Source organism: Pristiophorus japonicus, chromosome 12 (assembly GCF_044704955.1).
Source record: "Pristiophorus japonicus isolate sPriJap1 chromosome 12, sPriJap1.hap1, whole genome shotgun sequence".
NCBI lineage: Eukaryota > Metazoa > Chordata > Chondrichthyes > Pristiophoridae > Pristiophorus > Pristiophorus japonicus.
In genome coordinates, this window is record NC_091988.1 from 63,835,912 (window position 1) to 63,855,462 (window position 19,551).

Sequence of the window (19,551 nt, forward strand, 5' to 3'; positions counted from 1 at the left end):
ATGCCGCTTCAAAGGGTATGTTTGCAAGAGCTGTGGAACAGTGGGGCACCTCCAACAAGCTTGCAGATGAGCTGCAAACTCTGCAAAACCAGCTAACCACCACGTGGCAGAGGAAGATTGGTCCATGGTGGATCAAAGCAATTTCGAGCTTCAGAGAGAGGAGGCAGATGCTGAAGTACATGGGGTGCACACATTTTCGATGAAATGTCCACCTATAATGCTAAATGTAAAATTGAATGGCTTACCCATAGCCATGGAACTGGACACTGGTGCTAGCCAATCCATCATGAGTAAAAAGATGTTTGAGAGGCTGTGGTCAACAAGGCACTCAGACCAGCCCTGAGCCCCATCCACACGAAACTGAGAACGTACACCAAAGAGCTTATCACTGTCCTGGACAGCGCCATGGTCAAGGTCACTTACGAGGGCATGGTGCATGAAATGCCATTCTGGATTGTCCCGGGCGATGGCCCCACACTGCTTGGAAGGAGCTGGCTGGGCAAAATCCGCTGGAACTGGGATGACATCCGAGCACTATCACATGTTGATGAGGCCTCATGTACCCAGGTCCTTAGCAAATTTCCTTCCCTTTTTGAGCCAGGCATTGGAAACTTTTCCGGGGCGAAGGTGTGGATCCACTTGGTCCCAGAGGCACGACCCATTCACCACAAGGCGCGAGTGGTACCTCACATGATGAGGGAGTGAATGGAAATCGAGCTGGACAGGCTGCAACGCGAGGGCATCATCTCCCCAGTGGAATTTAGCGAGTGGGCCAGCCCGATTGATCCAGTTCTCAAAAGTGGTGGCACGGTCAGGATTTGCGGCAATTATAAAGTAATTAGTAATCGTTCCTCACCGCTACAGGACCAATACCCACTCCCTAAGGCAGACGACCTTTTTGCGACGCTGGCAGGAGGCAAGATGTTCACAAAGCTCGACCTGACTTCGGTCAACATGATGCAGGAGCTGGAGGAATCTTTGAAGGGCCTCACCTGCATCAACACGCACAGGGGACAACTATAACATGTACAACAGATGCCCGTTTGGAATTCGGTCGGCTGCAGCGATCTTCCAGAGAAACATGGAGAGCCTACTCAAGTCGGTACCACGCACGGTGGTTTTTCAGGATGACATATTGGTCACGGGTCGGGACACCGTCGAGCACCTACAAAACCTGGAGGAGGTCCTCCAGCGACTGGATCGTGGAGGGCTGCAGCTGGAGAGGTCGAAATGCGTCTTCATGGCAACAGAAGTGGAGTTTTTGGGGAGAAAGATCGCAGCGGACGGCATTCGGCCCACAGACGCCAAGATAGAGGCTATCAGGAACGCACCCAGGCCACGGAACAGCACGGAGCTGCGGTCGTTCCTGGGAATCCTCAACTATTTTGGTAACTTCCTACCGGGGTTAAGCACCCTCTTAGAGCCCCTACATGTGTTATTGCATAAAGGTGAGAATCGGGTATGGGGAAAAAAAACAAGTAATTGCTTTTGAGAAAGCCAGAAACATTTTATGCTCCAACAAGCTGCTTGTATTGTATAACCCGTGTAAAAGACTTGTGCTAGCATGTGATGCATCGTCGTACGGAGTCGGGTGTCTATTACAACAAACTAACGTTGCGGGGAAGTTGCAACCTGTCGCCTATGCCTCCAGGAGTTTGTCTAAGGCCGAGAGGGCCTACAGCATGATTGAGAAAGAGGCATTACCGTGTGTGTTCGGGGTAAAGAAAATGCATCAGTACCTGTTTGGCCTCAAATTTGAGCTGGAAACCGATCACAAGCCCCTCATATCCCTGTTCGCTGAAAACAAGAGGATAAATACTAATGCCTCAGCCCGCATACAAAGGTGGGCACTCGTGCTATCAGGATATAACTATACCATCTGCCACATGCCAGGCACCGAGAACTGTGCGGATGCTCTCAGTCGGCTACCATTTCCCACCACGGGGGTGGAAATGGCGCAGCCTGCAAACTTGTTGATGGTGCCGCAGCCCGCAAACTTGTTGATGGTCATGGAAGCGTTTGAAAATGATAAATCACCTGTCACGGCTCGCCAGATTAGGACTTGGACCAGCCAAGATCCTCTGCTGTCCCTAGTAAAAAAACTGTGTACTGCATGGGAGCTGGGCCAGCATCCCCGTTGAAATGCAAGAGACAAGCCGTTCCAGCGGCGAAAGGACGAGCTGTCCATTCAGGCAGACTGCCTGTTGTGGGGTAACCACGTAGTGCTACCCAAAAAGGTCAGGGCGACGTTCATCTCAGATCACCACAGCACAACACCAGGGTATAGTAATGATGAAAGCGATAGCCAGATCCCACGTGTGGTGGCCCGGTATCGACCCTGACTTAGAGTCCTGTGTACGGCAATGCAGCGGGTGTGCTCAGTTAAGCAACGCGCCCAGAGAGGCACCACTAAGTTTGTGGTCCTGGCCCTCCAGACCATGGTCGAGGATCCATGTCGACTATGCGGGCCTGTTTCTCGGTAAAATGTTCCTGGTGGTGGTGGATGCTTTTTCAAAATGGATTGAATGTGAAATAATGTCGGGAAGCACCACCACCACCACCATTGAAAGCCTGAGGACCATGTTTGCCACCCACAGCTTGCCTGACATACTGGTCAGTGACAAGGGCCATGTTTCACCAGTGCCGAATTTAAAGAATTCATGACCCGCAATGGGATCAAACATTTTACCTCGGCCCCGTTTAAACCAATTTCCAATGGGCAGGCAGAGCGGGCAGTACAAACAATCAAACAGAGCCTCAAACGAGTCACAGGATGCTCACTCCAAACCTGCCTGTCCCGAGTACTGCTCAGCTACCGCACGAGACCCTACTCGCTCACAGGGGTGCGCCCGGCTGAGCTACTCATGAAAAGGACACTTAAAACCAGACTCTCGCTGGTTCACCCCAACCTGCATGATCATGTAGAGAGCAGGCGACAGCAACAAAACGTAAACGATGGTCGCGCCACTGTGTCACGGGAAATTGATCTGAATGACCCTGTGTATGTGCTAAACTCTGGACATGTCCCAAGTGGATCGCAGGCACGGTGATAGCTAAAGAAGGGAGTAGGGTGTTTGTAGTCAAACTAGACAATAGACAAATTTGCAGAAAGCACCTGGACCAAACGAGGCTGCGGTTCACAGACTGCCCTGAACAACCCACAGCAGACACCCTTTTTTCGAGCCCACAACACACACCCAAAGGATCAACGACACTACCCCGGACCAGGAAATTGAACCCATCACGCCCAACAGCCCAGCAGGGCCAGGCTCACCCAGCAGCCCTGCAGGGCCAGCAACATGCCAGCCCAGCGAGGGCACAGTCAACACACCAGAACAGACACTTGTACCGAGGCGGTCCACCAGGGAAAGAAAGGCTCCCGACTGCCTCACCTTGTAAATAGTTTTCACTTTGACTTTGGGGGGGAAGTGATGTTGTGTATCTGCAAAGCATGCACTCCCATGTTCCGCCACCAGGTAGCGCATCCCCTGAAGTCCCAAGGAATCCCTTGGGAGCACTGTAGATAAGCTGGCCCCTAAGGTCTGTTCCTAACTCTGGAGTGTCTCAATAAAGACTGAGTTCACTGTTACTTTAACCTCCCTGTGTGCAGTCTCATCTGTGTTAGGAAAATAATAGTATCATTCTATGATGCTGTGAAATTGTAAGGCCTTTTTTAAGCGTATAAATGAATAGTTTATTTATACAGAGGGTTGACAAAGGGTGGACTACTGTTTGAGACTACACAAATTAGGATGGTATTCCCTAGAATTTAGAAACTTAAGGGGTGATCTGATCGAAGTTTTCAGGATAGTAAGGGAAACAGATAGGGTAGATAGAGAGAAACTATTCCTGCTGGTTGGAGATTCTCAGACTAGGGGGCACAGTCTAAAAATTAGAGCCAGGCCTTTCAGGGGTGAAATTAGGAAATACTTCTTCACGCAAAGGGTGGTAGAAGTTTGGAACTCTCTTCCGCAAACAGCAATTGATGCTAGATCAATTGTTAACTTTTGATTGATAGCTTTTTGTTAACCATAGGTATTGAGGGATATAGGCCAAAGGTGGGTATATGGAGTTGGGTCACAGATCAGCCATGATCTCATTGAATGCCGGAACAAGCTTGAGGGGCCGAATGGCCTGCTCCTGTTCCGATGTTCCTTCTTATGTTCCGATGTGGCAATACGATAAATGATCAGTTCAAATGTGCTTTTTGGTAGTGTTGTTTGAGGGATGGTTGGCCAGGATATTGGGTCAACTCCCTGTCTTTCTTTGAGTCGTGTCATGGAATCCTCAGAAGGCAACCTGAACCAAGGAAAAAGCAAAATTGCCTTATGCCCCGATTGGGGACAGTAACCTGCTGGGGCCGTGACTTCCTGCTCCCGGCTCAGAAGTCCCGCCCCGGCCACTGAATTGGGCTTACCGCCCCTCAAAGGAAGTGGAGCGCAATCTCGCTCACTCCACTTCCTTTAGGGACGGGACCCTGGGTGCTACCGGGGCAAGTGCTGCGGTTCAAGGGGAGGGACGCTGTGCCCTCTGCACGGCCTAAAATGGCCTCCACTGGGCCACCAGGGCAGCGCGGGACCGGGTCTGCAGCCCAGTACCCAAAACGATGGCGGCCCGGACCACGCTAGCGATCAGATACTCGAGCCTGCCCGAGAGTCTGTAACACAATTAAGAGGGGGGCGTGGGGCGCTGGCGACTGCCCCGCGAGCGGATGTTGGACCGGTTCGCGGGGCGGAAAGAGGTCGGCGCGGGTTTCACGGTGGCCTGGGGCGTTACCCGCAGGGCGCGGCACTGCCAAGGCAGTGCCTTCCGCGGTACTGAAGCTCAGCCCCAACAGGTCTGATAATGTGTCACGCGTAAACATGATTCGTGTCTAACACCTTATCAATCATCTCATGATACCTCAAACTAAGCTGTCTTTCAGCAACTCGCACACCCCCTGCTCCATTCCCGAAACATATTCCCCTCAGAATCTGTGTCAACAATATTCAAGAGTATGGCATACGACACTACAACTTACTTATTTTTAGTGGTTTCTCTGAGGTTTCCCAAATTTCCAAGCCTGATTCTAGCCTCAGAAGGTATATTTACACAGACACACATTGGCCAAGCTCAATGTTTAAAATTTTCACTCTTAAATTTTCATGAGATCCACAATCGATTCCAAAAAAACAAACACGGTCAGACGCCATTTCATGATACAAATACTGGAGGGAACTTTAATTAGCTGTGGGTCTACGTGTCTGCCACCCAGGTTACATGTTAGCTTGCTCGTCAGGCCTGGCTGTCAAAGTCAGGAGTGACAGGCAGGGCCTTCTCACTTCCTCCTCGGAGCTGCTGAATTTGTAAGCCTCCCTTGAGCTAAGTGCTGTGTGTATTACTCCAGGCACCCCATCCACCACCTGAAACATTCACTCCCTCCATCACCGGCACACAATGGCTGCAGTGTGTACCACCTACAAGATGCACTGCAGCAACTCGCCATGGCTTCTTCGGCAGCACCTTCAAAGACCCCAACCTCTACCGCCTCGAAGGACATAGAAACATAGAAAATAGGTGCAGGAGTAGGCCATTCGGCCCTTCGAGCCTGCACCGCCATTCAATGAGTTCATAGCTGCACATGCAACTTCAGTACCCCATTCCTGCTTTCTCGCCATACCCCTTGATCCCCCTAGTAGTAAGGACTACATCTAACTCCCTTTTGAATATATTTAGTGAATTGGCCTCAACTACTTTCTGAGGTAGAGAATTCCACAGGTTCACCACTCTCTGGGTGAAGAAGTTTCTCCTCATCTCGGTCCTAAATGGCTTACCCCTTATCCTTAGACTGTGACCCCTGGTTCGGGACTTCCCCAACATCGGGAACATTCTTCCTGCATCTAACCTGTCTAAACCCGTCAGAATTTTAAACGTTTCTATGAGATCCCCTCTCATTCTTCTGAACTCCAGTGAATACAAGTCCAGTTGATCTAGTCTTTCTTGATATGTCAGTCCCGCCATCCCGGGAATCAGTCTGGTGAACCTTCGCTGCACTCCCTCAATAGCAAGAATGTCCTTCCTCAAGTTAGGAGACCAAAACTGTACACAATACTCCAGGTGTGGCCTCACCAAGGCCCTGTACAACTGTAGCAACACCTCCCTGCCCCTGTACTCAAATCCCCTCGCTATGGAGGCCAACATGCCATTTGCTTTCTTAACCGCCTGCTGTACCTGCATGCCAACCTTCAATGACTGATGTACCATGACACCCAGGTCTCGTTGCACCTTCCCTTTTCCTAATCTGTCACCATCCAGATAATAGTCTGTCTCTCTGTTTTTACCACCAAAGTGGATAACCTCACATTTATCCACATTATACTTCATCTGCCATGCATTTTCCCACTCATCTAACCTATCCAAGTCACTCTGCAACCTCATAGCATCCTCCTCGCAGCTCACACTGCCACTCAACTTAGTGTCATCTGCAAATTTGGAGATACTACATTTAATCCCCTCATCTAAATCATTAATGTACAGTGTAAACAGCTGGGGCCCCAGCACAGAACCTTGCGGTACCCCACTAGTCACTGCCTACCATTCTGAAAAGTACCCATTTACTCCTACTCTTTGCTTCCTGTCTGCCAACCAGTTCTCAATCCACGTCAGCACACTACCCCCAATCCCATGTGCTTTAACTTTGCACATTAATCTCTTGTGTGGGACCTTGTCGAAAGCCTTCTGAAAGTCCAAATACACCACATCAACTGGTTCTCCCTTGTCCACTCTATTGGAAACATACTCAAAAAATTCCAGAAATTTTGTCAAGCATGATTTCCCTTTCACAAATCCATGCTGACTTGGACCTATCATGTCACCTCTTTCCAAATGTGCTGCTATGACATCCTTAATAAGTGATTCCATCATTTTACCTACTACCAATGTCAGGCTGACTGGTCTATAATTCCCTGTTTTTTCTCTCCCTCCTTTTTTAAAAAGTGGGGTTACATTGGTTACCCTCCACTCCATAGGAACTGATCCAGAATCTATGGAATTTTGGAAAATGACTGTCAATGCATCCGCTATTTCCAAGGCCACCTCCTTAAGTACTCTGGGATGCAGACCATCAGGCCCTGGGGATTTATCGGCCTTCAATCCCATCAATTTCCCCAACACAATTTCCCAACTAATAAGGATTTCCCTCAGTTCCTCCTTCTTACGAGAGCCTCTGACCCCTTTTATATCCGAAAGGTTGTTTGTGTCCTCCTTAGTGAATACCGAACCAAAGTACTTGTTCAATTGGTCTGCCATTTCTTTGTTCCCCGTTATGACTTCCCCTGATTCTGACTGCAGGGGACCTACGTTTGTCTTTACTAACCTATTTCTCTTTACATATCGATAGAAGCTTTTGCAGTCCGTCTTAATGTTCCCTGCAAGCTTCCTCTCGTACTCTATTTTCCCTGCCCTAATCAAACCCTTTGTCCTCCTCTGCTGAGTTCTAAATTTCTCCCAGTCCCCGGGTTCGCTGCTATTTCTGGCCAATTTGTATGCCACTTCCTTGGCTTTAATACTATCCCTGATTTCCCTTGATAGCCACGGTTGAGTCACCTTCCCTTTTTTATTTTTACGCCAGACAGGAATGTACAATTGTTGTAGTTTATCCTTGCGGTCTCTAAATGTCTGCCATTGCCCATCCGCAGTCAACCCCTTAAGTATCATTCACCAATCTATCCAAGCCAAGTCACGCCTCATACCTTCAAAGTTACCCTTCTTTAAGTTCTGGACCATGGTCTCTGAATTAACTGTTTCATTCTCCATCCTAATGTAGAATTCCATCATATTATGGTCACTCTTCCCCAAAGGGCCTCGCACAACGAGATTGCTAATTAATCCTCCCTCATTACACAACACCCAGTCTAAGATGGCCTCCCCCCTAGTTGGTTCCTTGACATATTGGTCTAGAAACCATCCCTTATGCACTCCAGGAAATCCTCCTCCACTGCTATTGGTTCCAGTTTGGTTAGCCCAATCTATATGCATATTAAAGTCACCCATGATAACTGCTGCACCTTTATTGCATGCACCCCTAATTTCCTGTTTGATGCCCTCCCCAAATCACTACTACTGTTTGGAGGTCTGTACACAACTCCCACTAATGTCTTTTGCCCTTTGGTATTCTGCAGCTCTACCCATATAGATTCCACATCATCCAAGCTAATGTCCTTCCTAACTATTGCATTAATCTCCTCTTTAACCAGCAATGCTACCCCATCTCCTTTTCCTTTTATTATCTCCTTCCTGAATGTTGAATACTCTTGGATGTTGAGTTCCCAACCCTGATCATTCTGGAACCATGTCTCTTTAATCCCAATCATGTCATATCTGTTAACATCTATTTGCACATTTAATTCATCCACCTTATTACGGATACTCCTTGCATTAAGACTCAGAGCCTTCAGGCTTGTCTTTTTAACATACCTCGTCCCTTTAGGATTTTGCTGTAATGTGGCCCTTTTTGTGTTTTGCCTTGGGATTCTCTGCCCTCCACTTTTACTGTTCTCCTTTCTATCTTTTACCTCTGTCTCCCTTTTATTTCTCTCTGCCTCCTTGCATTGGTTCCCATCCCCCTGCCATATTAGTTTAACTCCTCCCCAACAGCACGAGTAAACACTCCCCCTCGGACATTGGTTCCGGTCCTGCCCAGGTGTAGACGTCCGGTATGTAACTGGTCCCACCTCCCCCAGAACTGGTTCCAATGCCCCAGGAATTTGAATCGCTCCCTTCTGCACCACTCCTCAAGCCACGTATTCATCTGAGCTATCCTGCGATTCCTCTGACTAGCAGGTGGCACTGGTAGCAATCCTGAGATTACTACTTTTGAGGTCCTACTTTTTAATTTAGCTCCTAGCTCCCTAAATTCGTCTTGTAGGACCTCATCCCATTTTTTACCTATATCGTTGGTGCCTATGTGTACAACGACAACTGGCTGTTCACCCTCCCTTTTCAGAATGTCCCGCACCTGCTCCGAGACATCCTTGACCCTTGCACCACGGAGGCAAGATACCATCCTTGAGTCTCGGTTGCGGCCGCAGAAACGCCTATCTATTCTCCTTACAATCGAATCCCCTGTCACTATAGCTCTCCCACTCTTTTTCCTGCCCTCCTGTGCAGTAGAGCCACCCACAGTGCCATGAACTTGGCTGCTGCTGCCGTCCCCTGATGAGTCATCCCCCTCAACAGTACTCAAAGCGGTGTATCTGTTTTGCAGGGGGGTGACCGCAGGGGACCCCTGCACCACCTTCCTTACACTGCTCTTCCTGCTGGTCACCCATTTACTATCTGGCTGAGTACCCTTTACCTGCGGTGTGACCAACTCGCTAAAGGTGCTATTCACATCATTCTCAGCATCGTGGATGCTCCAGAGTGAATCCACTCACAACTCCAGCGCCGCAATGCGGTCCGTCAGGAGCTGGAGGTGGATATACTTCCTGCACACGTATTCGTCAGTGACGCCGGAAGCATCCCTGACTTCCCACATAGTACAGGAGGAGCATAACACGTGTCCGAGCTCTCCTGCCATGACTTAACCCTTAGATACGCTTAAGTTATCAACAACAATGCTAAATATAACTTATTGATAAGGAAAGGGCAGCAGGCGCATGGGAACACCATCATCTGCAACGTCCACTCCTCGGTGTCAGCTGTGCCTCAGAGGGTAGCACTCTTGTCTCTGAGTCACAAGGTTGTAGGTTTAAGTCCCACTCCAGTGACTTGAGTGCAAAAAATCCAGGCTGACACTTCAGTTCAGAGCTGAAGGAGAGCATCATTGTCGGTTATGCCATCTTTCGGATGAGGCGTTAAACCGAGGCCCCATTTGTTCTCTCAAGTGCATGTAAAAGATCCCACAGCACTGTTTCGAAAAAGAGCAGGGGCGTTATCCCTGGTGCCCTGGGATAATATTTATCACTCAATCAAAATAACAAAAATAAACAAATTATCTGGTCATTATTGTAAAGTCCTTACTCTACAGTATGAAACTACACGAGGCACATTCTGGGGACAAGGTCACTCTGTGACCTTAACTCTTTATTCACAGGACTCCAAAGACGATGACCCTGTGTGGGACCTCCCTTTTTATACCTGAGTGATCAGGTAAGGAGTGTCTCCCACAAGTTCACCCCTTGTAGTCAAGGTGTGCATCTCGGTTGAGTGTATGCAGTAATACAGTGGTGTTACATTGTGGTTACATACATAACATCACCTCCCCACCACCCCCCAAAGTCTTATTGGGATCATAGGTTTAGACTTTCAGGTGGTCTACGATCCCTCGTGCAGCACCGCAGTTGGGGCTCTGGTTGTTGGACACTGACGTGAGTGTCTGTCACCTGTGGTGATTCCAGCTTGTCCGGGCTGACCGCAGGGACTGTGCATTCTTCTGATTGCTCTTGTTGCTCGTTCATTGGCGGTAATGTGAGCTCCATCTCATGGTCTTCTTCAGGTTCCTCCGTGTCGATGCTGAATCTTTTTTTACTTGGTCCAGATGCTTACGGCATATCTGACCATTGTTGGGTTTTACCATGATGATCCTATTCCCCTCTTTGTCAATTACAGTGCCCTCAAGCCATTTGGACCCCATGGCGTGATTGAGGACGAATACAGCATCATTTATTTCTATACATCTCCCCCTCGAATTATGGTCATGGTACTCGTTTTGTGACTTGCGCTTGCCCTCAACTATGTCAGTCAGGACTGGGTGAATGACGGACAACCAAGTTTTGAGTGTCCGTTTCATTAGTAGCTCTGTGGGCGGGACCCCCGTGAGCGAGTGCGGTCAGGATCTATAGGCCAGCAGGAGACGCGATAGGCGGCATTGTAGGGAGGGTCCTTGAATCCTAAGCATACCTTGCTTAATGATTTGGACCGCACGTTCCGCCTGGCCTGGCATAAACTCTCGGAATTCGTAGCTTGTGAAACATGGGCCATTATCACTAACCAGGATGTCCGACAAGCCATGGGTTGCAAAGATCGCATGTAGGCTTTCCACGGTGGTGGATGACGTGCATGAATTCAGAATGATGCACTCGATCCATTTTGAGTACGCATCTACCACAATAAGGAACATCTTTCTCATGAATGGCCCCGTGTAGTCAACATGAATGCGTGACCATGGCCTGGTGGGCCAGAGCCACGGGCTGAGCGGGGCCTCCCTGGGGGCATTACCCAGCTGGGCACACGTCGGGCACCTGCGAACACAGTGTTCCAGGTCTGAATCAATTCCAGGCCACCAAACATGTGACTGGGCAATGGCCTTCATCAGCACAATGCCTGGGTGCTCGCTGTGGAGTTCCCTTATGAATGCCTCCCTGCCCTTCTGGAGCATAACTACCCGGCTGCCCCATAGTAGGCAGTCGGCTTGGATGGAGAGCTCATCCATCCGTCTGTGGAACAGTCTGACCTCCTCAGGGCATGCTCCATGTGCGGGCACCCAATCCCCAGTCAGGACACATTTCTTAATCAGAGATAGGAGGGGATCTCTGTTTGTCCAAATTTTGATCTGTCGGGCTGTGATGGGGGAGCCTGCGCTGTCAAAGGCATCGACAGCCATGACCATCTCGATGCTTTGCTCTGCTGCCCCCTCGGTGGTGGCCAGTGGAAGCCTGATGAGTGCATCAGCGTAATTTTCAGTGCCGGGCTGGTGCCGGATGGAGCAGTCATAAGCAGCCAGCGTGAGAGCCCATCGCTGTATGCAAGCTGATGCGTTGGCATTGATAGCCTTGCTGTCTGACAACAGGGATGTTAATGGCTTGTGGTCCGTCTCTAATTCAAACTTCCTACCAAAGAGGTACGGATGCATTTTTTTTACGCCATAGACACATGCAAGCGCTTCCTTCTCGACTATCCCATATCCCCGTTCTGCTTGAGAGAGGACCTCCTGGAGGCATAAGCCACAGGTGGCAGTTGACCCTCAGCATTGCCCTGCTGCAACACGCACCCAACCCTATAGGATGATGCATCACATGTCAGAACCAATTTTTTACAGGGGTCATACAGGGTCAACAACTCGTTTGAACAAAGTAGGTTTCGCGCCCAATCAAAAGCCCGTTCCTGACAGTCCCCCCCAAAACAAATCGCAACCCTTACACAGGAGCACGTGTAGCGGCTCCAACAACGTGCTCAAGTTCGGCAGAAAGTTTCCAAAATAGTTCAACAATCCCAGGAATGAACGCAACTCCGATGTGTTGCAGGGCCTGGGTGCTCGTCGAATCGCCCCTGTTTTGGATTCGGTGGGCCGAATCCCATCTGCAGCAACCCTCCTGCCCAGAAACTCAACCTCAGGAGCTAAGAACATGCATTTAGACTTCTTGAGATGCAGGCCTACCCGGTCCAGTCGGCGTAGCACCTCCTCCAGGTTGTGGAGGTGTTCCTCGGTGTCTCGACCCGTGATGAGGATGTCGTCCTGGAATACGATCGCTCCAGGAATGGATTTAAGTAGGCTTTCTATGTTTCTTTGAAAAATTGCGGCCGCTGATCGAATGCTAAACGGGCACCTGTTATAAATGAACAGTCCCTTGTGCATGGTGATGGTGGTGAGTAGTTCAGATTCGTCGGCCAGTTCCTGGGTCATATAGGCTGACGTGAAGTCCAACTTGGTGAACAGCTTGCCACCTGCCAGCGTGGCGAAGAGGTCCTCTGCTCTCGGGAGCGGGTATTGATCTTGTAGCGACACCCGATTGATGATGGCCTTGTAGTCGCCACAGATCCTGACAGAGCCATCCGCTTTTAGGACAAGAACGATGGGGCTCGCCCAGTCGCTGAATTCAACAGGCGAGATGATGTCCTCTCTCAACAGCCGGTCCAATTCGCTCTCGATTTTTTCCCGCATCACATACGGCACCGCACTGGCCTGACGTCCGGGGTGATGTGTATCGCTACTTTAGTGCCTTTGAAAGTCCCGACGCCAGGTTGGAATAGTGAATCGAATTGTTGTAGGACTTGTGAGCACGAACTTCGCTCCACAGATGACATTGCGTGAACATGCTCCCATTTCCAGTTCATCTCGGCTAACCAGCTCCTCCCCAACAGTGTGGAACCATTGCCCAGGACAATCCAGAGCGGCAGCCGATTCACTAACGCATGGTGTGTGACAGCCAGCATTGCACTGCCTAGCACCGGAATGATTTCTTTAGTCCGTAATTGTGTCTCAATACGTGCTAATTTGGGTCTACTGGCTTTAAGTGGCCATAGCTTCTCAAACTGCTGAACACCCATGAGTGATTGGCTGGCCCCAGTGTCCGGCTCCATGCGTACTGGAATACCGTTTAATAAAACCCTCATCATCATTGGTGGCGTTTTGATGTATGAACTGTGAATATTCATCACATGGACCCGCTGATCCTCGGTGTCCATCGATTTGCCCCAAAAGTCATCCTGCCTCAAAGAACCCTCTTCTGGTCCATCCGCCTCATATATTAGTCTGGTTGCAGACTTCCTGCACATTCGAGCTAAGTGGCCACTGAGATTGCAGTTCCTGCAGACAAATTGTTGAAATCTGCAAGATCTAGTTGAGTGTTTTCCCCCACACCTCCAGCATGAGTTAAAGTTTCCATTGTTGGGAACAAAGGGACTATGGCCAGGCATTCCGCGCTGACTGTCCCTTTGATTGCTCTTAAGTACCCTATTAGTGGGTGTCAATGGCCCCATCCCGGGCCGCATTGTCCACTATGATGGCGTGAATGTCCATTCAGCCTGCCATTGTCTCTGTTGAAGTTCTACTCTGGGGTCTATTGCTGCCTGTGGTGTGTCGAACTGCCCCTGCCTGCCTGTGGGGCATCGATGATGTTGACTCCCTGATCCATCGCCGCGTTAGAGGCAGAATTGCGCGCGTATATTATTTTTGTCTCTTCCTTCCCCGCCATGAAAGTTTGAGCTATCAACGCCGCCGTTTCCAAGGTCAAATCCTTGGTCTCAATTAATTTGCGGAAAATTCCCGCATGACCGATGCCCTCGATAAAGAAGTCCCTTAGCATCTCCCCCCTGCAGGCGTCTGTGAACATACAGAGGCTGGCCAAACGCCGGAGGTCCGCTACAAAGTCCGGTATGCTCTGTCCTTCATGACGTCGGTGGGTGTAGAATCTGTGTCGGGCTATATGTATGCTACTCGCCGGTTTGAGGTGCTCCCCGATCAATTTGCTAAGTTCTTCAAAGGTTTTGTCCACCGGCTTTTCGGGTGCTAGTAAGTCCTTCATGAGTGCGTAAGTCTTTGGTCCGCAGCTGGTCAAAAGATGAGCCCTTCGCTTGTCAGCCGCTGCATCCCCCAGCCATTCTTTCATAACGAAGCTTTGCTGAAGCCTCTCGATAAAATCGTCCCAGTCTTCCCCAACACAGTACCGTTCCTCTGTGCTACCGGTGGCCATTCTCGTGGGTCGTGAATTCCCGTTTCTCGTCGCCTATGTAAAGTCCTTACTCTACAGTATGAAACCACATGAGGCACATTCTGGGGACAGGGACACTCTGTGACCTTAACTCTTTATTCACAGCACTCCAAAGATGATGACTCTGCATGGGACCTCCCTTTTTATATCTGTGTGATCAGGTATGGAGTGTCTCCCACAAGTTCACCCCTTGTGGTCAAGATGTGCAACTAGGTTGAGTATATATAGTAATACAGTGGTGTTATATTGTGGTTACATATATGACAATTATCACATTGCTGTTTGTGGGAGCTTGCTGTGCGCAAATTGACGGCTGCGTTTCCTGCATTACAACAGTGACTACACTCCAAAAGTACTTCATTGGCTGTAAAGCACTTTGAGATGTCCGGTGGTCGTGAAAGGCGCTATATAAATCCAAGTCTTTCCTTCTACGTCTTTTCCTTTTACGTCTTTTCCTTCATCGTTGCTGGGTCAAAATCCTGGAACTGCCTCCCTAACAGCACTGTGGGAGCACCTTCACCGCACGGACTGCTGCGGTTCAAGAAGGCGGCTCACCACCACCTTCTCAAGGGCAATTAGGGATGGTCTTGCCAGCAACAGCCACATCCCGTCAACTAAAAATAAATTCCTACATTACAGCAGTGACTATGCTTCAAAACTACTTAATTGGCCACAAAGTGCTTTGGGATGTCCTGAGATCGTGATAAGGGCTGTATAAATCCAAGTCCTTTGTTTTTTTATTTCTTTTGGGAGTCGCTGGCTTGTTTAAACATTGTGGAAAATTAGGAATAATGCAGTTTTTTGCTGATACTAATTAGTGCTTTTAGTCTGGGCGCAAGGGGGATCACTAGAACAGTGAAGACCAGGAGCAAGGGAAAGAAAGAAATAACTGACAGTCTAATCGAAAACCCTCAAGGGCTCCGTCGCCCCCCTCCTGTCCGAGCAACAGGGTGGTCCCCATCCTGGACAGCTCTCTGACCACTGCCAATCCCGGCAGGCAAAGGAGCCCTCTTATTGCAGGATGGAGACGAGCAATGTCAGCCTCCCCTCCACATCTCACTGCTGTCGCTCCCGGTGACCTTTTCTATCAGCACTCTTCACTTCTCAACCTTCAGATTCCTCGTCGCGCCTCATTAGCAAAATGTCATCTGTTAACGAGGTGATTGGCAAGGCCAGCCAGAAGGGTGTTCTCCGAGGTCTACCTCCCCCGTCGCTCGTCAACGGGGCCTTTGTCAGGCTTCCTTGGCAAAGAACAATCTGTGCTGCGGGGTATTTTGCCGTGACGGCGCCTCTATTCTGAGGAGGTGCAGTGACTCTCCGGCCCCCCGCCCTGCTCCCCCATCCCCATCCCCATCGCCACCCCCAACCCACTGGCTTCCTGAGAGACAAGAGAGTCACTTGCAATCTGTCAGAGGAGCTCCACATATACTGAGCAGACAAAGTATCATTTCCACTGGTCATCTTATAGGACAAGGGCTTGTGGGGGAAGGACATATATTCATCAGACACCAGGCCTAAAAGGGTTAAATTATGAGGACAGGTTACACAGACTCGACCTGTAATGCCTGGAGTATAGAAGATAAAGGGGTGATCTACATGAGGTGTTTAAAATTATTAAAGGAGTTGATAATGTAGATAGGAGTGTGATGGAATACTTTCCACTTGCCTGGACGAGTGCAGATCTAACAATACTCGACAATATCATGGACAGAGCAGTCCGCTTGATTGACACCCCATCCCTCACCATAAACATTCACTCCCACCCCACCAGCGCACTGTGGCTGCAGTGTGTACCATCTACAAGATGCACTGCAGCAACTCGCCAAGGCTTCTTCAACAGCACATCCCAAGCCTGTGACCTCCACCACCTAGAAGGACAAAGACAGCAGATGCATGGGAACACTATCACCTGCAAGTTCCCCTCCAAGTCACACACCATCCTGACTTGGAAATATATCGCCGCTCCTTCATCGTCGCTGGGTCAAAATCCTGGAACTCCCTCCCTAACAGCACTGTGGGAGCACCTTCACAACACGGACTGTAGTGGTTCAAGAAGGCGGCTCACCATCACCTTCTCAAGGGCAATTAGGGATGGGCAATAAATGCTCGGCCTTTTGGCTAAGATCATGCGTAACTGACCTGACAGGGGAGTAGCCACCATGACCTCCGGGTGGTTCTCCCTGGATCAGGAAGGTATATGCTTGCTTTTTTGGAAACAGGAGGTGGGTGGGGTGGCTTGACCCATCCACCTCCACGGAGGTGTGTGGGGGACCTGACCCATCCACCTCCATGGCACGAACCTGGTATTGCAGTACTTCCAGGAACGGTGCAGTGGCTCTAGGCCTTTTGGCTAAGAGCATTGGCGCAGAGTGATCCTTGGCGTGTGCAAGGTGACCTCTGGCGTTTGTGATTTGACAAAGAATTGGAACGATTGGCTACGAATTTCCAAAAAAAAAAAAAATAAATAAATAAATGCTGGCCTTGCCAACGACACCCACATACCAGGAACGATAAAACAAGAGAGAAATTATTTCCTCAGGTGGGGAGTCCAGAGCAGGAGGAAACAACCTTAAAATTAGAGCGAGGCTGTTCAGGGGTGATATCAGGAAGCACTTCTTCACACAAAGGTTAGTGGAAATCTGGAACTCTCTCCCCCGATAAGCTGTTGAGGTTGGGGGTCAATTGAAAATTTCAAAACCGAGATTGATGGATTTTTGTTTGGTAAGGGTACTAAGGGATATGGAATTAAAATACAGAGCAGCCATGATCTAATTGAATGATGGCACAGGCCTGAGTGGCTGAATGGCCTACTTCTGATCCTATGATTGTTTAATAATGTTTAGGACTGAAGTGAAATCGTGCACGCAGAGGTTGTCAATGGAAACAAGAATCAAGAGAGATGTTCAACAGGCGGCCAAGCTGTTATCAAGCGTTTTACACCAAAGTCACAATGACCCCATCCCGTGAGTTCAGCTGCAACAGTGTAATGATGTGGTGATTGAAGGCCAGCCACTTCACACACACATGCACGCACGCACACCAGAAAGACAAGGCCCACCAGCTCTTTCTGGGGTTTATGTCACTTCCCAGTTATTCTAGGCAGAAACTACAGGGAGCTACTGAGAGGGGGCAGCATTGCCGGAGGTTCCTGTCCTTAGAATGAGGCATTGAGCCAAAGTCTCGTCTGTCTGTTCCAGAGGTTCACGTTAGGCGTTAAAGATTTAGAGCATCAGCTGTGGCTCAGTGGGTAGCACTGAGTCAGAAGGTCCAGAGTTCAAATCCCACTCCAGAGAATTGGGCACAAAAATCCAGGCTGACACTCCAGTGCAGCGCTGAGGGAGCGCCGCACTGTTGGAGGTGCCGTCTTTTGGATGAGACGTTAAACCGAGGCCCCGTCTGCTCTCTCAGTTGGACATAAAAGATCACATTCTAACCTCTCTCGCTAAAGAAGTTTCTACTGAATTCCTTATTGGATTTATTAGTGACTCTCTTATATTTATGGCCCCTAGTTTTGCTCTCCCCACAAGTAGGAACGTCTTCAGGACGAGCCGTTAAACTGAGGCCCCGTCTGCTCTCTCAGTTGGGCGTAAAAGATCCGACAGCACTATTTCAGAAAAGAACAGGAGAGTTCATTCCAGTGTCCTGACCAATATTTAACCCTCAATCAACAAAGTAGATTAATAGTTATTATCACATTGCTGTTTGTGGGAGCTTGCATGCGCAAATTGGCTGCCGTGTTTCCTACATGACAACAATGACTAAACGTCAAAAACTATTTCATTGACTGTTGAATCACTTTGGGACATCCTGTAGGCGCTATATAAAAGCAAGTCTTTCTTTCATGGCCTGATTGGAAGAAGGAAATGGAGGGGATGAAGTTGGCCCCTTTTTATAGCTCCGATAGTGACTTTTCGCCTGGGAAATTGGCCGAGTGTTCACCCACAGTTAACGCCCCAGGCCGCTGTGTAACTGGCGATAACATCATCGTGGTGCCCGGCAACCGCTCACCGCCCTGCGCTAACCCCTTAACGCCCCGCAGGGGAAATTGCCCCCTGGGCCACGAGGCTAGCGGACATGCACTCTCGGGGTGGTGCTTAAAGGGGAGAGCATCCACGCCCTTTACCGACGTCTATTTTTGTCGGCCGACTCTCGGGCCGACTCAATGATGGTGGCCCTAACGTGGTCCGGGCCGCCATCGTGCAGCCCAGCACTCCGCCTTGGGCGCCAGGCTGCAGTCCCAGTTCCACGCTGCCCTGGTGGCCCAGTGGAGGCCATCAGAGGCCGTGCATAGTGTGCATCGGCCCCTCCCCTTTAATCGCCCCAGTAACGCCCCAGTTGCTGCCCCCAAAGGAAGTGGAGCACCCAAGATTGCGCTCCGCTTTCTTTGAGGGGCAGTAAGGGCAATTCCACGGTAGGGGCGTGACTTCTGCGCCAGGCCCAGAATTTCGTCCCCCGGAGTTTAATCAATGTCTTCCTTCCGTCAACAATAGCAACATTGCTCGTCACTCATCTCATCGGACAATGGCTGCTGCCCCCACAACTGTAAAGTCCTTACTCTACAGTATGAAACCACACGAGGCACATTCTGGGGACAAGGTCACTCTGTGACCTTAACTCTTTATTCACAGGACTCCAAAGACGATGACCCTGCGTGGGACCTCCCTTTTTATACCTGTGTGATCAGGTAAGTAGTGTCTCCCGCAAGTTCACCCCTTGTGGTCAAGGTGTGCATCTAGGTTGAGTATATATAGTAATACAGTGGTGTTACATTGTGGTTACATACATGACAACAACAACAGTCTTTAAAACAAGAAAATTCACCGCCCCAGGTACCCGAAGTTGCTTCAGCGTCTAAGGCCTGGGATTTCCTGGGACCCACTCCCTCTCCGCCACTGTAACCTCACCGGCAGTGCGGCAGAAGCTCTAATTGCGCGTATAGCTGGGGGTCCGCTACAGTTAAGAGTCAGCCACATTGCTGTGGGACTAGAGTCACATATAGGCCAGACCGGGTAAGGACGGCAGATTTCCTGCCCTAAAGGACATTAGGGAACCAGTTGTTTTTTTTTTGACAATCTGACAGCTTAATGTTCACTTTTTGTTTTACTAGTAACAGCTTTTTATTTCTAAATTTATGTTTTATTTT

General features: G+C 49.5%; 1 pseudogene; it reads left to right on the forward strand.

Annotated features, from left to right (window-relative positions):
- Positions 1-16,506: 16,506 nt before the first annotated feature.
- On the forward strand, positions 16,507-16,745 carry LOC139277830 (U2 spliceosomal RNA; annotated as a pseudogene).
- The last annotated feature ends 2,806 nt before the right edge of the window (positions 16,746-19,551 follow it).